Source organism: Phacochoerus africanus, chromosome 4 (assembly GCF_016906955.1).
Source record: "Phacochoerus africanus isolate WHEZ1 chromosome 4, ROS_Pafr_v1, whole genome shotgun sequence".
NCBI classification, from domain to species: domain Eukaryota; kingdom Metazoa; phylum Chordata; class Mammalia; order Artiodactyla; family Suidae; genus Phacochoerus; species Phacochoerus africanus.
The window spans coordinates 87,419,830-87,433,788 of NC_062547.1; the positions used below are offsets into that span (position 1 = coordinate 87,419,830).

Genomic DNA, 13,959 nt, shown 5'->3' on the forward strand with positions numbered 1-13,959 from the left:
TCAGCTCCTGCCCCTAATTCATTCTGAAAAACGTCCCTAAGACCCAGGGATCACGGTGCATTCTTTTCCCCTCTACCAACGTAGCTATTCCAACAGAAACAAAAGACAAAGATGATGACTAACGGATTTCACTGCTTAATGTAATACGAGAGAAAACCTAAAGCCAACTTAGGACTTCGTTCCTTTCCACAGTCCACATACCGAAGGATTCTAACAGCAGGTGTGACCCTCAAGCATGGCCACAAGCTCCAAGACACTAATGCTTGGGTAGACAACTAGTGGAGAAAAGGGAAGGAATTAAGGGAAAATAAGCATAACTAATTCTATATACTAGTTGTTTCCAGAAATGGAGAACACTTGAGGCTGGGTGGACTGAGAGAAAATCCATGACAAATAGAAGATAAATAATACATTTTAAGCATAATACTGACCACTTGCATGAAGCATGTCAATTTCCTCTTCAACAAGGCATCCACAGATCATAGAGGGATCACTAATCAGCCACTCAGCACAAGACCTCGGTTTCACTACGAAGAGGCTGCACGGATGGGACTTTGAACCCCACAAAGGTCCCATAAAGTCCGTTCATCATCCTGCAACTAGGCTGTTTGTTTCTACCATGGCAGGATGTTTGATGGCAACATGGACACGAGCCAACAGAAATGGTTTGGCAGTAAGTGGTACACACCTGCTGACAGTAGTGTGGGAGACACATCACAGGCAGGAGCGAGGCCCTCAGGACTCTCACAGGCTGACTTCTGCCTGCACAACCTCACTGCACCTTGTCACACAAACCACACCCAGATGGCTGGTTCTGCACCTTCACGTCCCCTGCCTTTGCCCTCACCTGTCTACCTCTTCTGCCATTCTTCCTCCTTTATCCCTGAGTCAAACCCAGTCATCTTGAAGGCCCAGCTCAAATGTCATGGCTCTGGGATGCTTTTCCAAACAGGAGAATTAATTGCTCCTCCCTCTGTCCCCAGTGTCATCAGTTTATCACAGTGGCAGCTACCTCTCTGCCTGTCTCAGGGCTGCACGGGGGGTAGGGGGTGGCAATTCTTTCAGGACAGAACACCCTCCTGATGGCCCACCATCATAAAACAAGTCTAAAGAATTAGATACCTGATAGCTTCAAGATCCTACCCCTTCATGCCCTTCATGACACTTAGAGAATAGCCAACAGGATATCAGCATATATTTTCCATGTTAAGATGTATCATCAAGACTGTGGTGTAACAGAAAAGAATAGACAAACACACAGCAAGAGCAGGATTCTTGCTAAGGTCCATTAATAGCACAGGATTCCGCCTTTTTTCCTCCTCCAGGAATTTCCCCAAGTAATGAAGGTGGCCCTATTCACACTTGGCTGGCCACAGACTTCCGTCAGATTTTTGTTTTCTTCCAGATCTGAGTGCACTGGAAAAAATATCGTAATTTCCTTGTGGGCCTCGCTAGAATTCTGTGGGCTGATCAGCTCTGAGGAAACCACAACCTTACAAGGAGACCGGACAATCTGGCTGTTCCATCAGTTACCAGAACGGCTTATCAGCCTCTGTGACTGGGGCACGATGTATCATTTTGGGAACAACATCTAGACCTCTCTCAGAGATTCGCTATACAGCGTCCCTCCCCCATTGCAAGATCAGCGGCCGATTCGATTGTCAGCATCTTTTCAATTCACTCTGCCAGCTATCAGATTTAAGCACATTCTACCAACAATCTCCGCGGGTGTTTTGTTTCGGACCATCTGCGGCATCTCTCAAGCGGACCCTGTTGGTCAAGGTTGAAGCCATGGACCCAGCAGACGAGGTCGGAGCCCCACCCATGGCGCCTCAGCCCTGCTCCTGCGCATGCGTACACTGAGAACCCGGCCCCTCCTTCTGAGGGTTCTTTTTGGCACAGACCTTAAGGGCTGGTCTCAGGAGCAGCTGTGAGTGGTGAACCTGAGCTGGAAGAGACATATCCCAGCTTGGGAGGCACCTCAGATGGGAGGATTCTGAAGAAAGTTTCCTCGAATTTACCAGGGATTGAGCAGCCTGCCCAAGCACACCTTTACTGGCTTTCTTCTCCTCCCCACCTCACGCAGCTATTCCCTCAAGAGTGGTTTCTAGGACTACTTCCCTGGTAACCTACTTGTGCTTGAATTCTTGCCCGTTTTGGGGGAACCGCATCTAAGAAAAGTACCAACAATGAAGCAACTTGAGGCTGAAAAGGGAAGGCAGAACCCTGGGGACACCCCGTGGTCAGGTGTAGTCAATATTCATAGTAAATTAAACACCATCACGGCACATTCATGCTGAAGAAGCTTTTCGTGTCTTGGTCATAAGGAGCCCGACAGCCTCAGGAAGCAAACAGAGCTCTTAAATCTCTGGGAATTAGTGTATTATATGTGTTCTAAAGATTGGATTTCAGTGGCTGTTTCCAGCTTCCATGGTATTAAATTTCCTTTTATTCTTCCCAGCACCATATTTCCAATAAGCCCAGAAAAAACGTACCCCTGGGGAAGGATATTTTTCTATCTTAATAAAGTCTTTCAATCCTTAGGAGACAATTCACCATATTTTCATTCCTCAAAATATTAATTTTATTCCCTCCAAGAATCTTATGAAAATATTTGTGTTTCTTGCCTGAGTTCCCTGGGAGGTGGAGTTGAAAAACTAGCTAATAAAGGGTAATACTGATATTACAAAAAAACAATACATATGGAATATGGAAATAATTAAGATCCAAAGAAAAAAATCTCAAGCCATCAAGTCAAAAGCCCTCTAACCTGAGAGGAATGCTCAGGGCCTCTCATTTGACTAATATGTCTTTTTTTTTTTTTGTCCTTTTAGGGCTGCACCCACAGAATATGGAGGTTCCCAGACTAGGGGTTGAATCGGAGCTGTAACTGCCGGCCTACACCACAGCAACACCAGATCCGAGCCATGTCTGCAACCTACACCACAGCTCACGGTAACGCCGGATCCTTAACCCACTGAGCGAGGCCAGGGATCAAACCCACAATGTCATGGTTCCTAGTAGGATTCATTTCCGCTTCACCACGACGGGAACACTCCTCATTTGACTAATATGTTAGGCATTATTGAAGGTATACTTTGCTATAAACCAGTCAAGTAGGTGAAGAATTAAACTCTCTCCAAAAGGTAAATTAATGGATGAGGATTTACTTCACACAAAGAATTACTAAATGCTCCATCACTATACCATGCCCTGCCACATATCTATTTTATTTCAGAGACACCTGATTTATTTCTTTTTAAAGATGGTATCCAGGAGTTCCCGTCGTGGCGCAGTGGTTAACGAATCCGACTAGGAACCATGAGGTTGCGGGTTCGGTCCCTGCCCTTGCTCAGTGGGTTAACGATCCGGCGTGGCCGTGAGCTGTGGTGTAGGTTGCAGACGAGGCTCGGATCCTGCGTTGCTGTGGCTCTGGCGTAGGCCGGTGGCTACAGCTCTGATTCGACCCCTAGCCTGGGAACCTCCATATGCCGCGAGAGCGGCCCAAGAAATAGCAACAACAACAACAACAACAAAAAAGACAAAAAAAAAAAAGATGGTATCCAATTGGGAAAGCAAATAATCATTCAGGAGTGAAGCCTGGACTAGGGCAGGAGGGAGAGGGGTGCAGATGAAGGGGTATGAAGAAGGGAGGAGTAACAGGTCTTCATATAACCCATGGGATGATGGCCGTGAGAGAAAAGCAGGGTCTCAGGATGCGACCCAGCTGTCTGGCGTGGAGCATGAAGTGGAGGTCTTTTTACCAGAACTGAGAATCCAGATCACAGGGACCAGTCAGAGAAAAGAGTCCAGGGTCATTTGGGGCACAATGCATTCGAAGTGCCAGTGAGGCACCCAGGGGGAACCCCCAACAGGCAGGAGGCTACATAGATCTGCAGCCTGGAGGGGAGGTTTGGTCTGGCCTGAGGGCAGGGAGTGGGCTAGATAATTTAGACAATGCGAGGAGATGCAGGAGAGAAGGGGGTCAAGGCCTGCCTGGAAACAGGATGGGGGCGTGCAAGACAAGTCAGCCCAGCAGCCTGAGAAGAAACACGAGCAGAAAAGAAACAGTGAAGAATCATGTCCAGGGGTCGATGAACGCCTCATCATGAGTCAACACATTGTGTTTGTTATTATTCCTTGGTCAACAGGAGTTACACCACATCTGCCTTGACAGGACAGGATGCAGGGGGATGACAGATGCCCACAAGGTCTGGGTGAGGGACAGTGATGCTCCCTGGGTAGAGGTGACTTCCCAGACTGTCACAACCAACGAGCCACATCACACCTTCTGAGTGTGTTCTCTTGGGCACGTCCATGCCTGGCTTCTCCTCAAATATAGGACAATGAGGCGTGCAATTAACTACCACTGAGAAGACATTGTGTGCAAAGTTATGCAATCTGATAAATCCTTCTAGGAAAATGGGGGGAAAAATCATACACATCACAACTGTTGCAAAGGACAGTGTCACCTGAAAAGGATATAATCACAAAAGAGAAAAAACACACGACTTTTCGTTTATTGACAACATTCAATTTCATGAGTAATAAAAAAAGTAGACATTAAAATGAGATACCATTCTCACTTCCTAAGCTGGCAAAGATTAAAGCTCTGGTGATCTTTCAGGTGTGACAAACAAGCACCCTTCATCTGCCAGTGGAAACACAACTTTCCTGGATATATTTTTTAAAGTAAGCAGATAGCTATAAAAGGACAGTCAAAGTTTAAATTTAATGGTTTAGAAAAAAATTTTTAAAGTAATATTAAATATATTATAAATATATTAAAATTACTAAATATTGTAATATTAAAGAGAAAAGTAACAATATAAAGTTGGCTATTACAAATTATATATTACTTGTAAATATAAAGTTGTATATTACTTGTATATTAGCTGTATAAAGTTGTAAACTGTATATTCAGTTGTAACTGAATATAAAGTTGTGTATTCTGTAGAACAAACACTCAATTAGGTAAGGAAAAGAATGTACGAAAAAAAGAGAATTTGGCTACTAGATTGGCAGTGGTTTTTTTTTTCCCCTTCCTGATTATACTTTTCTGTATTAACATGTATTATTTTGATAATCAAAGAGAAAAAACACACAAACATCTTTTGGCAATTCTAGTCCAGCCCCAAGAGTCGGTACATAAAGGCTACTCTTCGGCTTCAAGAGTGTTCAAGGATGCTAGAAACACTGCGAGCAGGAAAAAAAAAAAAAATCTGTGCTTTAAGATGTGCAGATGATATAAATTTATAAGCATAAAACACAGACTATCATAGCAGCTAAATGTAAATAAACTCCTGGGGAGTTCCCTGGTGGTCTAGTGGTTAGGATTCAGCACTTTCACCACTGTGGCCTGGGTTCAAGCTGTGGTCTGGGAACTGAGATCCCACATCAATCTGCTACATGCAGTGACCAAAAAGAAGGTAACATATATGACTCCTAGCGTTTCGCCCAAGTGACTTTCTCTGTAACTATTCTCATATCAAAATGCCTGACATGGAGCTCCCGTCACGGCACAGAGGAAATGAATCTGACTAGGAACCATGAGGTGGCGGGTTCGATCCCTGGCCTCGCTCAGGGGGTTAAGGATCCAGCGTTGCTGTGAGCTATGCTGTAGGTCGCAGATAAGGCTTGGATCTGGCATTGCTCTGGCTGTGGCATAGGCCGGCAGCTACAGCTCCGATTTGACCCCTAACCCGGGAACCGCCATATGCTGCGGGTGTGGCCTTAAAAAAAAAAGACAAAAGATAAAAGACAAAAAAAAATGCCTGACAGTTTCGAGAAGGGTAGACTTACATGTATGGAATGTGGGGTGTAAATGGTCAATAAACTGGCTACTCTGACCTTGAATAACAACACAAAGTTCATGAAAGCAGCTGACCATCATCCTCGGCTGTGTCTTTCCAATCCACAGTCGAGCCTTGAATAGGAGGAGAAAAATGGACTGAACCTCAGTTTAATCAGGAATGAGAAAGAAGCAAGCAGAGAGAAATGAGGCAGTCCAGCCACAAGAGAGAAGCCAGTTCCTTCAGGTTAGTCACACTGGATTTCTAAGGTGGATTTGCACTCATATTTGTCTTCGTTAGCTGTGAGTTAACGACAGGAAGTGTCCATTTCCTAACACAACTTGGCTGTGTATATAGTATAACTTGGATCAAAATCAGGTACATTTTCAAGTCCATTTGAGCTTGCCAATTAGCTTTAAGAGATTTTCACAGGCTATTCTGGGCTGGTAACATGAGGCACAGAGATTGGGGGCCAGTCCCACCTTTATGCCCTCGCCCTGCCTGAATAGGTGAGTGGCTGGCCTGTGGAACAGGGGATGCTGATCGGGACAGGACCTCTCCATGACTAGTGATCTCCCTTTTCCCCCCAGGGTGACAGCACAAGAGAGGGAAGATATTACGAACACTTTGTTTTGGTGACTGAATTAATCCAAAAGGAAAGACAGATTAAAGCAATATTTAATTCAGAAGTCAACTTCTGCTAAAAAGCCATGATGAAATTTCAAAGAGCAGAGAGAGTGTTTATGGGGGCAAGATCTTGGAACTTCAGAGCTATATTACTGCCTTCTTTATTGATAAGCACGGGTTGCTATGGTTTGACACGTGAAATTACTTTTAAAAAGAGAGACAGTAGTTCCCACTGTTGCATAGTGGGTTAAGAATCCAACTATAGTGGCTCAGGTCACTGCACAAATCTGATCCCTGGCCTGGTGCACTGGGTTAAAGGATCTGGCATTGCTAGCTACAGCTGCAACACAGGTCACAGCTGTGGCTTGGATTAAATCCCTGGCCCATATGCTGTGGGAGGAACCATTTAAAAAAAAAAAAAAGAGGAGTTCCCATCGTGGCACAATAGTTAACGAATCCAACTAGGAACCATGAGATTGTGGGTTCGATCCCTGGCCTCGCTCAGTGGGTTAAGGATTCAGCAATACCATGAGCTATGGTTCAGGGTTTAGGGTGCAGGCACGGCTCGGATCCCGTGTTGCTGTGGCTGTGGCGTAAACCGGCGTCTACAGCTCCGATTAGACCCCTAGCCTGAGAACCTCCATATGCCATGGGAAGCAGCCCTAGAAAAGGCAAAAGGACAAAAAAAAAGAATGCAAAAATAAAAATGTATGCAGCTATATTTACGTACATTAACAAGCTTCATATAAAAGTATAAATATATTTTATGGAGACAATGAGGGAGACATCTCTCACACGATCCCAGTGTATATTCATTCACCTGAGGTCAGTTCATCCCTTCCTTTCAAGGAACAATTTCAAGGGTGGACCGTTAAAGTAGAAAAGCTTTCTTCATGTAGGCTGGAATGAATAAGACAAGTACCAGATGGAAGCTAATCAGTCTGCTGGAGGATTTGCAGCCAGGCTTTTTCATAGACTTAGACATTTTATCACAACAAAACTACAGGTTAATCAGGGTGAGATCCAGAACATCTTTGTGCACCACTTCCATCAGATGGAAGACCAGAATTCCCTCGGGAATCATCCAGCAGACAGAAACAGAACTGACAGAAAGACAGCCACCTCAATGCTGAGAAGAGTTCCTTTCAACATCAGGAAGCACGCATTCTTCTTCTTCTCCTTTTTTGTCTTTTAGGGTGGCACATGGAGGTTCCCAGACTAGGGGTCGAACTGGAGCTCTAGCTGCCGGCCTCTGCCACAGCCACAGCAATGAGGGATCTGAGTGTCATCTGCGACCTACACCACAGCTCACAGCAACACTGAATCCTTGGCCCACTAAGCGAGGCCAGGGATCGAACCCACATCCTCATGGATACTAGTCATGTTTGTTAACCACTGAGCCATGATGGGAACTCCACATTCTTCTTTTTAAACCCCTGGCTTCACCTCCTCTCCCCAAAGCAGATGAACTTTTCCGACTTCTCCAAAGAACTGAGAATTCTCATGACATCAACTTCCTGTGCTTTAATCCTACTATGGCAACGCCACTCTCCTGCTGCCACAGAGCTGGCCCAGCGACGCCCACAGGCACCCCCGCCCTGGTACTATACTTCATCAGTTAGCTGCAGCCCTCCCCTCCCCAGCCCTCATCGTTTCCTGCCACTGACACCTTCCCACCTGGGCTCCTGGCCTCTTGCCTGTCACTTGTGGTGCCCTCTTAATGGTCAACTTCTCTGCTTAAAAGAACCTTCCTGGCCTCCCACATCTCAGTGGGTGATATTCAGATGCTCACTAGACTTACCACGGTGGTCACCTCAGAGTGTACTGACAAGTTGACTATGTTGTTTACTTGAAACTAACAACAACTGCACAACTTTTTCTCAGTTAAAAAAAGTAAAAGTAAAAAACAAACAAAAAAATACAACCCCAAAGTAGCTGAATCTAATTTTATTCTCCCCAGCAGTATCTGATATTTCATTCTCTTCCACGTTCTTGTTAGGACTTGCCCATTATCAGGCTTAAACATTTTTGCTTATCAGGTGGGGGTGAGTCCTATCTCTCAAGGGGGTTGTACGCACATTGCTCATGAGGTTGAGCAACCGTTCATTTCACTGGTTCCTTGTGGGTCCTCTTTATGAAGTGCCTGTTCGAGTATTTTGCCACCCTTTTCCACTCCTGGTTCTCCACTCCTGGATTTGTGTTTCAGTTGGTTGCCAGTCCTCCTTACTGAGTCACAGGAAATCTTTACAGAGTCTCCTTTGTGAGTTTATGAGTGTTTCAGGGACCCAGCGTTATCAATTGTTTCCCATATGACTTACGTGCTTTGTTTCTTGTGTTTCCTTATCTCATGCTAATAAAGATATTTTTAAATATCAAAAAAAAAAAAAAACAGGTCATACTCCTAAAAGTCCTTTATAAATTGCAAGTTAAACTTAAACCCACTGTCACGCCTCCATTTGCTTAACATTTACTGATCACGGAACATGTGTGAGGCACTGTGCTGGGCAGCCTATAATGCAACTTGAAGTAGAGTCTCCTCAGAGTGTTACAGAACCAGGGCTACAGTTTAACCATCACTTGTCCTCCATCCATTCACTGAGAGTCACTCTGCACCTACCATGCATCAGATACTGTACGAGGGAGGCAGGATATCTGAAGATTCAGACCAGCCTTCAGGAGGCTTACAATCTACCAAGGGAAGCAACTTTTCATAGAAAGGGAAAAGAGAGTGCCCCTGGGGGAGCTAAGCCTCAGGACTCTCCTTCAGACAGGCACGGTGTCTCACCGGACTTCCTACCAGAAGACAATCTGTCAACATGCCAGGAGGAGAAACAGAAAAAGAACTGCATTCACTTTAAGTCTTTAAAGCACTTAATTACTTTGCTTTGCTTTGGTTAAGTCTTGTAAAACACTGCTTATTTACACTTTATCATTTTTCCATCCAATTTACCCTCAGTAAAAGGAGAAGGCTATTACATTCTCTCTTACTAAGTGCTTCCTCTATCCAATTAACTACTTCCAAGCTGCTGATGGAAGAGAATTCTCTGCCCTAATAGTGGAACTTAAAAACCTCAATGTCATAATAAAACTCTCAGCAAAGGAAAAGCCACTATTCTTTAGCTAAAGATTCTTCATGAAATTTCATAATGGTTTCTATCGAATATATAAATATCAGTCCTGCTTCATTCCTGGACAGAGCTTACCATACTGCAATGCAAACTCATTCTTTCACTCAGTCTGGAAAAGTATGAGGGTGGCAAAGTCTTGGTCATGTTTATTACACAAAAGAGTGCAGGTGTCAAGATCAAGTACTTACAATGCAAGAACTGTGACAAGGAAAGTAATGAGTGTTTGTTGGTACCAATTTCACAGGAACAAAATCAGGGAAGTTACGAAACCTCATTATCATTATTCCATAACATAGCCAGGACTCAAACCCAGACCACTACTGATTCTGAATCAAACACACTCTTCCTCCATCTCTGAGAATACACTTACATGTCACCCAGGGCATGAATGCAAAACAAAATACTGATAACTAATGGTATTATCTTCTCATGTTTCACACATACGCTGGCTACAACCAAACACTAAGCCATCAATTATTCCCGTAGGAATATATCTCTGTATCTCTGGTATTACAGTAGGAAGAAGCGCTTATCCCAAACTCCTAATTTATCCCCCTCTCCCCTTCCCCTTTGGTAACCATAAGTTTGTTTTCTATCTCTGTGGCTTGATTTCTATTTTGTAAATAAGTTTATTTGTATCATTTTTTTAGATTCCACATAAGTGATACCACAGTGTATTTGTCTTTCTCTGTCAGGTTCACTTCACTTAGTAGATAATCTCTAGATCCATTCATGTTGCTGCAAATGGCATTGTTTCCTTCTTTTTTATGGCTGAGTAATATTAGGAGTGTGGGATTAACATATATCCACCACTATACATAAAATAGATAGCCAACACTGACCTACATAGCACAAAGGGAACCCTACTCAATATTTTGTAACAACCTATAAGGAAAAAGAATCTGAAAAAGAATACATTTAAGTATATATATATATATATATATATATATATATATATATATATAAAAGCTATATCACTATGCTGTACACCTAATACTAACACAACATTGTAAATCCATTATACTTCAATTTTTAAAAGAGTGAGTGCTATTCACTACAGATAATGAAAAGTCATTTTCTGCTGAAAGTTCCTAAATTAATCTCTTGGGGTATGGCAAAAGGTGACCTGGGGAACAAGGTATCTGCATCAGGTATCAGAGCCAACAATTATCAAGGAAGCAGGATATTCGGCTGAAAAATGGTGTTTGGTTCATATCCTGGTGGCTGGCAGTGCTTCTATGAGTACATTTCATCTGAAAACTGAGTGAAGAGACAATAGCAACATTTAAAAGGAGCCTCAGGCTGTACTGCATATTTTTAGGTAACATATCTACTATGTGCCTTTTCTTTTTCTTTCCAATCTTGAGTATTTTAGAAAATTCCTCTACACTTGCTAATTAGTAGACTGTAAAAAAAACCTTAAAATAAGGAAAAAAAAAAAAAGCACTCGTAATCTGTCTAGTCTATTGGAAAAACGTATACTTAACAAATTAGAAATTATCCAATTCTTTTAAGGATTGTCTAGAGTAGCACTGTCCAGCAGAATTATATGAGCCATGTACATAATTTTAAAATTTTAGGAGCAACATTAAAAGGCAAAAAAATTTTAATAATATATTTAATTCAAAATATCCAAAACATGGGAGTTCCCATTGTGGCTCAGTGGTAACAAGCCTGACTAGTATCCACGAGGATGCAGGTTCGATCCCTGGCCTTACTCAGTGGTTTAAGGATCTGGCATTGTCATGAAAGAAAGAAAAAAAAATCCAAAATTTCATCATTTCCACATAGAACCAATTTTTAAAAATTAACATTTGTTCTAATACTAACACTTCAAAATCTGCTGTGTATTTTTTTTTTTTTGGGGTCTTTTTAGGGCTGCTCCAGTGGCATATGGAGGTTCCCAGGCTAGGGGTCCAATCAGAGCTGTAGCTACCAGCCTACACCACAGCCACAGCAACTCGGGATCTGAGCTGCATCTGTGACCCACACCACAGCTCATGGCAATGCCGGATCCTTAACCCACTGAGGGAGGGCAGGGATTGAACCCGCAACCTCATGGTTCCTATTGGATTTGTTTCCACTATGCCATGACAGGGACTCCCTGCTGTGTATTTTGAACTTACAGAATATCTCAACTCAGGCACTAAATTTTCATCCGAAATACATGTTCTGATTTAAACTTTATAAAATTTACAGTTGAAAAACAGATCTCTATGCCCAAGTTGTCCCAAGCATAGGTACGTTTTCCAATAACTGAATTAACTAAATTTTAAATGAACTAAAATTAAAATAAAAAATTCAATGTTCAGTCCCACTAGCCATTTTTCAAGTGCTCAACAGCCATGGGTGGGCAATGGCCACCATACTGGACAACCCAAGAGTTTTCACTTGGCTTATCTGGTCAGTTCTTCTAAGAATCCCCCCAGATGGGAAAAGATATGTTGCTTCGTGAAGACAGTCCAGGACAACTAACTCCCAATGGTCTACCATTCTGATGAGTGAGTCCCACCTGGCAGGATATGGTTCCTCTTGGTTTATTCAGCACAAAGACGATTTTCTCTGGTCTAAACTAACATAATAGAAAAGGAAGTTCAGTAAAGCCAAAATTCACATTCGAGAGATTTTAAAACCACAGATACTCTTTTGAGTCTGATTCTGTCTCCCTATTAAAAACATCCTGGCAAATTTCTTGGTCCATTTCTGGAGCTGCACTAGGTCCTAGTTCTACATGCCCCACTACACTAGCGCATTATTTAATCTCACAGCGATCTGAGGAGATGGCTGAGAGCCAGAGAGGGTGTTGCTCATTTGTTCAAGGTCACACACCTAATTAAAGGTGCAGAGCTAGGATGCAAGCCCAGCAAGTCTTGGAATAAAAAAAAAGCCTGCCATTAGAAGCCCCCCAATTCTAACCACACACTCTCAACTCTCAGCTCTTCACAATTCTCACGAGTAGGTAGGGCAGGGCCTCCACTCCGTAACCAATGCCTTTTCCAAGATACATGGTGTCAGGAGCAGGAAGTGGGTATCTGTCACCTACTATGTACCACACACATTGGCATCTTTGCCTTGTTCAGTCTTCCAAACCCCCATGAAAGAAGGGGCATCCATACATAAGAGAAGGGAGCTCCATCAGGTAGAGAATCCTTGCCTCAGGTCACACAGCCAACTGGCGAAATAGCTGGAATTCCAACCCCGGTGTGCGTCCAGCCAAGGTGGAGCCTCAGCCTAGGACCTCCTGACTACGAGACTCTCCCCAAACCACTACGGCTCTCTCTGCTCAAGAGAAACCTTCCAACAAGCTGATATAACGTGAGTCACTCTATACAATAGAAACTAGGATCAGATTTCTTTGCAATTCAGATGCTATCATCAGAGTGGCTGTTCTTGTATGTGACTTGGGAAAGTTTTAAATTGCATTTATATGGGATGAATTCACAATTTAAAAAAAAGATACAGAAGATAGTGGTTTTATCCGGTTAAGTCTCAAAGGCAGGATTTCAAGGGCAAATAGGACTTAGCTCCTGGAGGTGCAGGCAGAATGGTATTGGCTTTTCCCCAGAGCTGGATTAAGTGGGCCCACCTGGCAGTGATCCAAGGGGGACAACTCATGACGGGGGACTAAATCATCACTGGAATACACTGGAAATACGGAGCCAGTTAACTAGTGGTGCACCCGATTCCTTGTGTAACAGGCCAAATGTCGTCGGACCTGTTTCCACTCAAGCAGACAATGCCTCTGAGTAGAAATCAACACACTCCTCGTGGGCACAGGCCTGTCTCCATTGAGAATATTTCGCCCGTAGAGCTGTGTGAGTAAAAGCAGGCCTCCCCACCAACCCCAATGCCACCTGGCTGGCAGGCCTCTGGAATTCTGGATCAGAACAGTGCATGGCAGACTGTTATTACCAGCCAAGTTTGAAACAGGTTTAGGAACACCTGGTTCAGAAAATCACACATAATAAATCCGTATTTTCGACATTCAGGAAGAAGCTTTTTTTTTTTTTTAATTTAATAGTCTTTATTAATAGAAACTCAGTTTCTCCCACCCCCACTAAATAAGTATGGAGTAGACATTTAAAGATGATCAGTCTGAAAAGGCACCAATGCTTAGCCTCTTCAGGACACCCACAAGCCTCAGTCAGCTTGGCCTGGCTCTCCTATGAGCAGAACTTTGCTCAAATAACTTCATAACTCACAATTGCTTACAGTTAAAAAAAAAAAAAGAAAAAGGCATTAAAACAAGGCAAAGCAAGCTCCCTTACCTAACCCAAGCAGTAGTCATTTGAACAACTGAAGAACATCTGGGAAATCAATAATTCGATTAAGGACATGAGAGCGAATTTTCCTTCCCCAGAAATCTGTAGACTAAAAAGCTTCTCCTTTCTAAATAGGAAATGGTATATGTG

At 43.2% G+C, this 13,959-nt stretch overlaps 1 protein-coding gene across 4 annotated transcripts in view; it reads right to left on the minus strand.

Annotated features, from left to right (window-relative positions):
• The window catches only part of LHFPL2 (LHFPL tetraspan subfamily member 2), a 176,672-nt gene that overhangs the window by 78,911 nt on the left and 83,802 nt on the right, over nt 1–13,959 (minus strand). The window lies entirely within an intron of this gene.